At 33.6% G+C, this 13,042-nt stretch overlaps 1 long non-coding RNA gene across 1 annotated transcript in view; it reads right to left on the reverse strand.

The window, feature by feature from the left end:
• Positions 1-1,643: 1,643 nt before the first annotated feature.
• Positions 1,644-13,042, reverse strand: part of LOC112531503 — a 28,453-nt gene continuing 17,054 nt past the window's right edge. The window contains exon 5 of the long non-coding RNA XR_005843547.1: positions 1,644-9,755. This is a non-coding gene — a long non-coding RNA (uncharacterized LOC112531503). The remainder of the gene's footprint in view (positions 9,756-13,042) is intronic.

Genomic DNA, 13,042 nt, shown 5'->3' on the forward strand with positions numbered 1-13,042 from the left:
AGTCCCCAGCTTGAGCAGCATAAGCTGTTTGCTTGCTTGGCGTTGATATACTTGAAGGTTTCATTAATTGTCAATTCTTTGAGTATCTTGAAATTTTAAGTGACTTTTTAAAAAAAAAATATTTTTCAATTTGTGCCTCCCATTTTAAAAAACTTCTTTTCCCAGCCTCCCATCTGAGGCTCTTTCCAGTTTGGCTGAATCTCATATTTTCCTTTCATCACCTAGCATATGACTCCACAGAGAGTCCTTCTTGGCTGCCACATTATGAATAGTTTCAAGTGCAATAGCACATTCATGTGCAATATTGCTCAAAATCTCAACAATATTTAATGAATGCTGTGAAATGAACGAGCCTGTGTGCACCCTGATTTATTTATTTATTTGTTTATTTGAATGTAGGGAAAGAAAACAAGTGAAATAATATGGAAAAGAAAATCTCCCATGAGCAGACAATGGAAGCCAGATCCAATATACTCAGCAGCAAAAGACACAGTCTCCAATTTTATTTGTCCAGCCAAAAACTTTGTTTGTCTGTATGCCTACTGCACTTTAGGGTTTGTGTTTTGGAGGCAGGTCCAAGTTCTGCATTCCAAGCTAACCATAAAAACCATAAGGAAAAAAAGAACTCCTTTTAATTATTTTTACATTTTAAAATGACTAGGTACTTCAAAAAATAAAATAAAATAAAAAAGCAACAAAACACTATCATTTTGATATAAAACAAGCAAGAGAATGGGTACCATGAGAACTTTCTCTGATTCTGTTACCTTGGACAAAGACAGTACATAGACACACTGTATTCCAGACAAATCTAATTCCCATGAGACTTTTAAAACATTATTCTTAATACATATAATACATTAAATAATGGGACACATTATTTCATCATTTTGAACTGTATTTGTTTTCTATTTCTAAGAAAACAGTTGAATAATCTTGAAAGGAAAAAATCTTACTTTTCCCTGGTCTTGCTTCTGCTGTCTTACTAGGCCAAAAGAAAAGAAGATTTTTTTAAAAAAAAACTTAACTCCATCTTCCATTCTTTTCTCAAAAAAATCACTTCTACAGTTTAACGACAATAAAGTTATATCTATATCTCAAAATCATATTTTATCACTTAATTTTCTAAACGTGACCAGTTTCAGTGAAGTTAATGGATTTTAGTTGTTGTTGGAGATAAATAAGAATTCAGTATATGAAGAGTTCCTCTATTTAGGTGAAATAAAATTTAAACTATACACTCTGGAAACAGTGGGCTTACTGTAAATCAGGGTTTTTTTTGTTTTTTTCTTTTTTTTAATTGTAATGCTACAGCTGAATTAAATGAAAAGCAAGACTCAAAATCTTGGAAATCGAATTTTATGGGGCAGTTATTCAGCTTATGTAAACCCATACAGCTCAGAGGAAGTCAAAGATGCAACGTATCCTCGCACCATGTGACTGTTTAATAAAATATTTCTAAAGGAATATAAACTAAGAAGCACCATATGCACCTTGTAAACAGTGTATAGATACAAGACTGTGGTACTCAATTATTTTTGCCTAGTGTTTTTATAAAAACTTCTTGATCTGGTGCCCATACACTCCTTGAGTATTTAATTTCTAATGTAAGGGTTCTAGAAGAAAGATGGATATCAGAGATATTTGACTTTGAAGCATATCATTGTTTATTACCTCTAGAAGTGAGGTATATACAGTATGCATGAATCTGTGTAAGTACGCATGCTTATGTGAAAGTTCAAACCCTCAGTCAAATATTGTTATTATTGGTTACTGTGTATGTTTGTGAATCACTTAGAATCACTGCTCTTTCTGAGGATGACCATAGTGTTAAATGGGTAGATTGATTTTCAGAGTGTTAACACTACTTTAGAGAAAAGCTGCCCCACATAAGGGAAGAAAAATGGCTTATAAAGAATGTTTGTATTTATTCAGCCTGGATATTGCCAGAAGATACGGAATTCTGGTGACAGCTTTTTGCTCAGCTGTTGGTGAGAAATGCAACTAATCTCTACCATAAAAATAACAGCCTACATGCAATATTGACCCTTTGTGGTGCTGAGGGTGTTCCATTGTCCGGGCTTCAAGAAGGGAGAGGAAGCTTTAATGGTTATCTGTAAGAAGAGGTCTTCACTGGAGTGGTGATGAGTAGACAGCCTAGGTCACAGAAAGGGACTCCAGAATTGACACAGCTGAAAGATTTACAGTCAAGCAAACGTGAGGCAGCAGAGTATTTCCAATGTCATATCATCTCTTTGGTTGATAGGTGAAGGCGTTAGTCACTTTTTGTACGGTGAATAAACACAAATGATAACTCTTTCTGGCAATTTAGATAGCATTCCATGGTTAGAAGTGTTTTATAATTTAAACACTGTAGAAAATCTTTGGAAGGCATGATTCCAAGTTTTTTGATGAAGAAATATTTTTCCTATTCTCCATCTAGCTATTAATGTAAACCTTTACATATACATATATATATTTAATATTGATAATAATATCCTGTCCTTCATTTATTCATTGTAAAACCAAAGTTTTTGGGTATGGCTTGTTTCATGTTGGTATACATGAAATCAATTGAACAGATTATATAATAGTCCCTTATGCATAAAGTTCAGCTTGCTCTTTATAGTCATACATTTGGTAAGCTGATAAGCCTTTCTTTACTGAACACTATTGTATGCCAATTCTTTCTCCAGACTTCCTTTGTAAACTACCAAAGCTAAAGGTTTTCTTTTGACGACATGGAAAAAAGTCTACATAAATATACTACATGCTTTGTTTCAGAGAAATCACAAGGTGCAGACCACACATGCCTGTGTAACATAGACATTACAGTGTTGAAACTGTCTTCAAGCTGTACAGCTTGTCTTTTTCATCTTGGTTGATGGCACTTTTTTCATCCTAAAAGCACAGTAGGAAATTTCTCCTAGGAAAGATAAAAGGCCCCAGCTTTTCACTGGACCATTTCTGTTCTTTCTATACTAATTATAGGTGTTTATGCTTGATAACTACATACAGAGGTCTTTTTTGACCTACGTTTCAGCAAAGACAAAAACTTCTGTTAATATTACAGATTGCTTATTGGATGTTGTTGTTTGGTATCCATTTCACTCATTGCTTTATCTTTCGTAGCATAGTTGAGTCTCTCATGGAATGGCAATAAAAGTGGTGCTTAGGCTATATGACAGACTTGACCTATATCTAAACTGCCTCTAGTCTGGTCATAAAGGAGGTTCAAGAGCTGTCTGGACCAGTGGATTATGCCTCCTGACCAGTGAGGTCTGCCCAACCTCTGCGTAGACGCGCAGGCAGGTTGGATTTCTGAAGCCATCTCAAGCTGGTTTCAGGATTAGGCAGAGCAGGAGGGAGAGCGTGTTAAAAACAGTGGAACGTGAATCTTCTACCTCTGAACACAGATCAGAGAATCACTATTTTAAATTTAATGCCACAGTAGAGATCACCGAAATACATTCAAAATATATTCAGGGCTATTAACTTTTTGATGACTTACTGCTTGCAGTAAATTATGAGAAAGTTTGATTTTGTACTCCTACCTTAATTTAAATAGATTTCCCTTGCCTTTAAAGAAATTCCCACTTGAAAAGGCCTCTGTCATGAGAGTGGAATGCATGTCAGTTTAGTAGAAACCAAAGGAAATAAAAAACACGTCTATCTGCTTGTTGTAGGAGTTTGGCACTGAACACAATGGTATCACTCCTGAGTGGTTAGTCACAAGGGTATCCAGCTGTAAAAAAAAGTTTGCATTTGGCTTCAAGTCAGGACCTACTGTTTTTCAGCAGGACTGGAAATGTATAAAGTATGAAATGTTTTTGATGGTGCCAGAAAGAGTTTAGCTTACACAGAACTCAACAGGATGCGTATTAAAACCCCACCCCCAGCCCCAAGTTTTGAGAAGAAATGCAATTTTGCAGGCTAGCAGACTCAATGTTTTCAATAGGTAAAAAAAGGTAATATGCTTCAACAACCAATAGGAATACTCTTATTTCTATTTTGCATTATTCATTTAGCATATGAGAATATGCCCCAATAAAGCATATTGAAAACAATGTACTCCCCATGAATGGAGTTGTTAATGTGAAGTAGGACAATAAAAACAACAACAAAAAAATTATTGTACTTTATTTATGCCTCTCTTTTTCTATTATACATCCCCCTAAGAATGCATAAAAGCTTTATTTTCTTAAACTAGTTAAATGGAGAGATTCAAGAGTAATCCCTATGCATATACTTCCAAGAAAGAGTAGAAGCTTTATTACTCTTGAGATTCTGCTATTTTTAAATAGAGAGTTATATGTCTAAAAACAAAAATAAATCAGCTCTTGGTTCAGTCTTTTGGAGACTGTGTTAAGAAGAAAAATCATTAAGAAGAAATGTGCCTAAACAACTCATATGTTCAAACATAAACCTTTACCCTCCACCGAAATGTATCATCTGTCCCTCTCCTTAGTCAGAAGCTTTTTCTTGAGTCATTTGGCCTTACAGTCCTTGCTGATTGGCTTGTTTCTACTTTATAACTTGGTGAGTCCCACTCTCTGACAGCACTGTTTCTCCTCTTGTAGATAAGTTGTTAATTTTGTCCCACCTAAGGCTCACTGATCCTATTGTTGTGTTAAGCCAGTCATAGGATATGTAGTCCAATGGTCATCTTTCTTACACTTTCTAAATTTAATGTCAAATTTACTAGCAGTCAGTGAAAAAAACTGTGTCCTACTACTTTCATTTTCGCTTTATTTACACTGTTTACCTATAAATAATATATTTCTCCCTTCTCATGAAATTTTATTTACTTTGACCTTGCTAGTGAAAAAGTGCTGACTACAAAGGTAGAGACATTTTGAGGGTATTCATATGGGATCTTATTCTGCAAATATTCACTGCCTGATGGCCATCCAGTTGTCTGACATTTAAAAATGAATAAATTCTTTAGGAAATGATGCTTCCAAAAGGACAAAGGTTTTGAGCGGGTTTATGTTCTATCTTACAGCTCTCAGGCTACAATAGATAAAATAGAGCAATGTCACTGTCCCCAAAACTTGCTGGAGAGGCTTGAAACTGCCAGAGCCTGTAACCAGTTTTTCAGTCAAGTTTGGCAGCCTGTGGTGAGTTTTGTGCTTTCATAACCATATTACTTGCAAAACCCATTGCTGGCTTGGCTGAATAGGGATCTCCTAGAGCTTAGGTGGAAAATGAATGTGGCCAGAAGTAAGGTCATATGCTTGGTGATTGCCTCGCTCTCTAATTTGTCTAGATCTCCCTGCCCTGCCTACTTGACTACCAACATGTTGCAATTATCTGTTCCTTTGCTTTTTTGGAGATGGTACTTGAAAAGTGATCAAAACTGCCTTTGAAGGCATGAAGATCCATTAGTTTCCTAGAGAACCTATTTAACTAATTCCATGAGCAGCCTGAAACCTGCTCAGTCCATAACCAGGGTTGAGGTTTTGTTGGCAGTTTTCCTCCTATTGCTAAAGATTTGGAACTCATGGACTTTATAGCTAAGACAGCCAGCAACTGCTACTTGACCTTGACCCTTGAGACATTCTCTGTTCACAAACAACAGACATAGGAGGGCATCTTTCCTCATGGGCAGGCAAATCATATACTCTAACATGTCCAAACAACTGTACAATTACTTCCTTAACATGTTCAGTACTCCAGGAAGAAAAGTCCTACTATCCCACTATTTATGGGATAGATGATTAATAAACTTCAACTGCTGAACCAGATGCCTTCTATCAGTTCTTTCAGCACCATTTGTCACAATTGTGTATTTGTTAATTGGTCTTAATTAGAGGTTTTTTTTAATTAGAGGCCTTTTATAAGGCCTGTTTCTCTTTTTTTTTTTTTTTTCAGTAAAATTTTGCATCTTAAACTAGATTAAAATATAAATTTGGCATGTCATAATTGCTTGTTATATTTTTCCTGTCTTTTTTTCTTGTGTTGCTTTTATTTGATATTTATTTCCATAAAGGAAGTAGAGAGTTTTCTTTTAGAATGTATGTTAAGACAGTAAAGGAGAAGATGGTGCTGTAACCTGCTGTGGCTTTCGGGGTTTTCCTGTAGCTGTTCTTATTAGAGCATATTTTTAGTTGTAGGATGAGACAAACCAGTAATCATAAAATATTTGTTTTCTTTAGTGGCTTGTATTGTGATGATGATATTCTTTTGTTAATTAAGGTACCATGTGTATGTTCGTGAACTGTTCTTGTTCATGGCTACTTGTAGATCATTTTTAGATCACTAAAAAGGCAAAGTTATGTGCATTCTTTTAATAAGGTATGATTCTGTGACTGAATTCATTTTACTCTTTGACTCTGTCATGTTTTTAGTAAAATATCTGTGCTTAAGCCATTCTTCTCACCTCTTTTCCCTGTCTGCAGTTTCATTTTGTTGGCAAATATATTGGAATTTCTCTTTTTCTTCTTTCTCATTCCAAACTGGAATGAGAAGAAAGTTAGCATTTGCTGATAGAATAATAATCAAGAAACAATACTGTTGTGCTACTGATAAAAGTAGGAAAGCAATTAAACTTTCTCTTTATTAAAACAAGCTATTATCAGTTTCATTAGGAATCTTCTAAATGTTCTAAGAACTAATGTTATGTTAGTTTGTTGCTGCAGAACTGCACTTTTCCTGGTCCTGTTCCACATCTATGCTAGCAAGGCTGTGGAAACCACGCTATGTAGGGCTGTGTCCTATAGCTTGTTTTTCTTGTGCATTAACAATGTGTTAACAGAATTTCGCCTCTACCTGCTCCTCAATGATATTTTCTATTCTATTTCTGTAAATATAATCTATTCTTATTATAGCTAAATAATTCTTCTGTTACATGATTTAACAATATTATTTTCGTAATACACTGTTTTACTTTCCTCCTCCTTTATCACTTCCACTGTTGCGCAGTGATTCTTCCCTTGGATAACTTCATATAGGTAAATCATTTCCTACATACAGATGCATTAACATTGGTTTAATTCAGTTATTCTCATATTATTTCTGATACAGCAAGACAGAAGGTCAGTTTTAATTTATTGAATCTGTAAAGCACCTGTGAAATTTACACATGCCCTTAATCATACCTGCAATCATGTGAATCACTGTATTCTCCATTTGACATGTAATACCTGTCCTAGCAAATAAAAAATAATAATTAAAAAAAAAACAGAAAACCAAAAACAAACAAGAAAAAAAACACAAAACAAAACAAAAACAACTTTGTTTCTGTGCCAGTTCTGTATTGCCCTTCTTTGAAATGTCAAGAGAGGTCCTGATACCTGTGCCATTTTGAATAAGCAATAGATTGTTATGTTTCTTAAATTCTATATTTTAAAACAATAACATAATCTTTTATTATGTTTTCTTTACTTGCAGAACTTTTTTGCTTAATAGAACAATGCACCTATGAGGAAGATTGCTTTGGTTTTCCAGAATATAGTTAGTCTGCTTAGTCAGAAAGTACTATTGATGTAAGATCACAGCACTAAATAAAGAAAAAAAAAAAAAAAACAACCAGCAATTTTCATAAACAGAATAAACAATACTTACTTTCCAAGCTGTGTAGATGCTCAGGACAGAACTTTCTTTCTAATTTCAAACAATCTTGGAGGCTACAGTGCTAATACTAAACAATGTTTAGATTACCGTAATGCTAAAATCATCACGTAGCAAAAGAGAAGATATATATATTTACATTTCTGAAACTTATATAAGTAGCTCTGAAGTCAACAACTGTGTTTAATCTTATTAATCCTGAATTAAAATACAGAAGTTTTTAATTCTTAAAGATTAAAAAAAAAAAAAACATGTAAAAAGAGAACTTCCAATACATATATTAATAAAAACTAACTGTTCGTTTTATGTCAGATGAAAAATTAGCTTTGATTTACTTCATTTTACTAATGGAAGCCATTGTGGTAAGTCATAGCATTTACAAAGTTATGAAAATACAGAAGAATATTGTGCGTGTTAAAAAAATAAGAGGGTTTTTTAGTATTGTTTCTGAAGTTTTTCTACATTACATACTCTACTACTTCAGTAAAATTAGGATTCCATGGCCTACTTTTAAATAGAAATTTGGAAATCATGATGCTGTACATAAAATTTCAGTTAATTTATCCATTTAGCTTCTCAATGTTAAAATTTTGCAGCACATGACATCTTGACGTCAGATTTCTCAAACGCATAAAACATGGATGCTGTTGTCTACAGTAGAATACATTTTTCTACAAAATGATGAAGAGCCCAAATACAAATATGCCTGTAGCTGTACACCTATGCTTATTTTAGCTTTACCCCAACATACATTTATATATTATGCAGTTTGCTTGCATTTTGAGTTGCACAAACCATCTCTGGACTGACTAAACAGGACATACAGTTTAATATCCAGTGCTGGAAAGACAAGAAATAGGGAACTGTGATTTAACCCTAACAACAAGGTTTTCTGTGAGCAGAATAAAAGTATACTCTAATAGTGGAACTACCCGCACTGAAGTCAATGAGCATTAAGAACTGAAATAGCTTCCAGGATTGGGTACACAACTTTTATAACAGACAACTGATTATCTCAATTTACCAAGGTCTGAATACTTTGCTGAATAAGCTTAAAAGTCCTTGAACTTCTTCACTTACTTTTCTACCCATTAAAAACTTTTTTCTCAATGCCTTATCTATTTGAGTCTGGTCTGTAATAATTTTTTTCAGCAGTTTCACACCTTTTTTTTTTGTCTTCTTCTCTACTTGGATCAGATAATTTGATTCCACCTGGAAAACATAACACATTTTCCTGTCTCCTTTGTCTTTCTCACAAAATCCTATTATAAATGATACCTGTTTGATTTACAGTGATTGTCATTTCACTGTCATTTCCTTTTAATTCCTACCATAAATATTTATATGAGTGAATTGTTAAGATATCTTTAGCAAGTTCTTGAGGTCATGCACATCACAGATATCCAGTTAAACTCTGGAAATCTCAATTTTTTTAAAAAAAACCTCACCCTGCTTTTTTTTTTTTTTTTTTTTTTTTTTTAACTGATTCTGACCAAAGATCTATTTAAGCTGGAAGAATGTAGAGGAAAGCTTAGAGTGTTTTAGATGGGATTCAGAGAGAAACTCACTGAATCCCCACAAAGCTCAGAACAGTCAGTGTTTCTCAATTCTTTTTATTTATTACTTGTCCTTTAACACATTTCTTCAAAAATAATTAACAAAATGTTGTTATTGGACCACAGCTTAGTAGTTACAATGCTGGTTTCCTGTAATAAGAAAAAGGAACATTGCTTTTTTATAAAGACTATTACACAATATTACTTCATGCAATATTTAGCAAATATTTCCTCTTCAGAGTGTTGGGTTAAATTGTCATGAAGCAGATCTTACTCTTCTGAAAGAAAATACAAACTTTTCTTTGTTTGCTTTGATGTTACAGCCATGAGGAAGCAATGACATTACTGAGAATATTGTGTTAAATAGAAGATAGTGCATGACTCTTCTGGGTGATCTGGAGTACAAGTTTCAGCATAATACCTCAACAAGAACTAGACTTTCAAGAATGATCATCATTCTAAATTTGATTTATTTTTTTTAGTCAAAAACAACTGTCTCCATGGCTGTAAAGTTGGAGCTGAATTAGGTCTCACCACAAGATGAATGCATGATGATTTCACATTTCCTCTCTTAATCCTCTTAATGATGTATATTTCTGAAGCACAAACTCTTCAGGTTGATGAACTCTACAAATAAGAAAAAATAATCTTATATAGGCTTTTACTCATTTGGATTAACATCGTATTGCAATAGCCTAAAACAAATGACTGATCAATAAGAATATGAGTTGTTTCCTTAATGTACTGCTGCAATTAAGTAAAATCTAGACTTTCTGGCTACTGACCTGTAAATCTCTTTTAGATTGTCTGAAAAATTACAGAGGATTTGTGACTGATAACTGACTACTGTGGATTGTTTTCTCAGTTTATAGTGTGTTCAGATTCAGGTTTCATTGTTGAGAGGTCCATTATATCTCACTACACTGATTCTTTGTCTGTTACTTAAAAGCATTACAGAACAAGTAGGCATCTTTTTGATAAGGAAATGTTGCATGTATGTGATAGCTTATATTTCCAAGCTAACATACTTTCCCTGAGTTTCTTATTTACTGAATTAATTATTCTAAGTAGTTAATTTACCACTAGCCTGTTTGTCTTAATCAGCAGAGTACTACAAGATAAGCTGGGAGAGGAAAGTTCCCTGTTTTTCATTTCCTGATTAGATCTTTGAAGTAATTATTTTTTTGAATAAAAGGAGATCCTCCTTACTCTATCTACAGATAACACAAGTCACATTTCTCTATGTTAGTTGAAATACATAGAGATTCAAACATAGTGTTTAATATAATAAAAATTTTGCTGTTATATGAGTGCTCCTAATTGCTGTGGCTTCTAAGTCAGACCAACACACACTGTATATGTACTCATCCTTGTTGCTGCTCTGGAAAGGTATAACAAAAATAATTAAAACTATTCTGTGAACAGCAAAGTGGCTATGTAACTTCTGAAGGTGCTTAGAAGATCTCAAGAAGCATAGAGCAAAGCTTGTCTTTCAAAACAACGAAGTTTCATGATTCTTGCTTTAAAGTGGCAATCTGTTTTCTGAAGGAATTCAAGGATTTTGACTGATGTGTCAGTTCGAAGGCTGACTGGAACAGGCACACTTGCATTATAGTAAGTCAGGCCGCATATCAACAGCACACTCATCTGAGGGTAACATGGCCTGCAGAGGTATAGCATAACTCCTGTCTAAAAAGGAATTGCCAGGATCTTGAATGCACTTAAAGAACAAAACAGGACTAGCCAACAAACAAACAGAAACTATAGACTTGTTCTTAATTTTTTTATACTCAATCAATTAAGTGAAAAATGCAAAGAAGTGAAATGTATTATATATCTTCTGCAGGATGTGTAGTATTAGCAGTAGTAAAATGTCGCTGTTCTGTCAGGCCTAAGGAAATTTTTTGGTGGATGAGGATTATACCCAAAATACAATTGACAATTTTTTTTTTCTGTTGTTTTTGTTTGTTTGTTTTTGGTCCTATTACTCATCTGGTAGCATTACACTTTTTAAGATACTTAGTAGGTTTCTGAAGAAACAACCCACAGTGGAGTTGCACTGGTTATTTATCTTAATATTAAATATTGCCCCAGAACTATCACTTTAGCGATGCCTTCCCAGTAGATTTAACATTTACTTAAAAAAGCAGAACATATGTTAATTCAGCAATTAAATATGCAGTTGACAAAGGGAATTTCAGTTTTTCTTGGCACTTTGAAAGAAAAAAAAAATGGAAGTATTTATCTCTATATTTGGATAAATATTTATATTTTTCTTATTCTTTTTCATGGACACACGGATTTAAATATAATTTCTATTGGTGTTCATATATCCTTTATCTGTAGTCTATATTTAAATAGAAGTTCAAACAGTCTACTGAAATAAAGTATAAAAAAGCTAGACCGTATTCAAATCATTTGAAAACGGAACTTTCCAGAGGTGTCCAAGCATGGAAGTATGCAGTTAAGATTTTGTCAGGATCTCTCCCTACTTTGCAGTCAACTCCCTTCTCTGAAGTTGAGAAAGATTTTTTCTATGAGATAACATGTCCTTGCCATTGCTGATGGGGTGATATAGTAGATAGATGATTTATATTGATTGCAGGATAAGTAGATACACGTTTACTCTCTTTGAATCTAGACACTGATGAGTTTTCATTGATGGATAAGTAAAATCTCTGGGCTCCCGACACCTCACTTCAAAGGGGGCAAGTGATACTTCTGGTCTTAAAGCTACATTAAGGATGTCTTTTCCAGGCAACATTATTGAAAATAGGAAACAGAATTTTTAGTAGTTAGTGAAAGATGCTGTCCTATGCTCAGTCAACATTAACATTTGGATTCATAGTGAGGGAAAAAATCCTCTGTTTTCCTTTCCTTCTATTGTTGAAGAGTGACATGGTCTCAATTATGCTTTATTTACAAAACTCCATTTCCAGAGATCAAAACTACACAATATGGCTTCAATTTTTCCCTTGGATGGAATGATTTTATCAACGTAGAATTTCTTGTAAAATATATTCAAGAGAGAATATAAAAAAAAGTTCAATGTTTTTCTAAGTGCTCTATCTGATTGATATATTACCCAACAGAGTGATTTAACTACTTCATTTCTGTGACCTAATTTTTCTTGATGGTAGAAATCTTAGCTTTTTGAAAAGCTAAATGGGAAAATACAGAGGGAATGAGCTGGCAGTCTGTATTGAAAACAAAAGAAAAAATTTTCTATCGCCTTCAGAACAATTGCCAATTGGACATTTGACAGAGAGACAGTGAATAATTCTTCAGTTGACTATGTATTGGAGTATGTTGTTTCGTATTGTTCCTGAAGCATTTGACTATTCAGCACTTCTTTATCAATATGAAACTCTTTATAACTAATTTTCGTTGAGATTGATGTTGTAAATTGATTAAATTTATGCATTGCCCACTTCAGGAGCTGAAGGCAGTGTCCAGATTTGCTTTAATAGAGAAATATCTTTCAAGAATCCTTAGATGAATTAAATAGTCCCAGTTCAATTGGCTTAAATGATAATATGATAATTTACAGGTGGAAATCTGTATCCCAACAATTGTTAGTATTGGATATGAAAACAAAAATCTCAAAGAAAATAGCTGTCACAACCGGATCTGAAGAACAAAGCTAAGTGGCATCTGCAACTATTTAAGTTTACTCTTGTCACATATATTTGAGGATGTGAAGGGAAGAGATTTGGGAAAAATGCTTACACACCATAACACCTGAGCGAGTAAACAAGTTAAAACAATCTATTAATTATTAGGGTTTTTACATGTCACTTTCTTGTTTTTTGTGTCCTCTTCTCTACTAAACAATATTTAACTGATAGTCTGTGTTTCTTGACAAAATACTTTAATTTCTATTGCATTGTTGTTTTTAATTTACTTAAAATAGA

The sequence above is a fragment of the Gallus gallus genome, chromosome 1 (assembly GCF_016699485.2).
Source record: "Gallus gallus isolate bGalGal1 chromosome 1, bGalGal1.mat.broiler.GRCg7b, whole genome shotgun sequence".
NCBI classification, from domain to species: domain Eukaryota; kingdom Metazoa; phylum Chordata; class Aves; order Galliformes; family Phasianidae; genus Gallus; species Gallus gallus.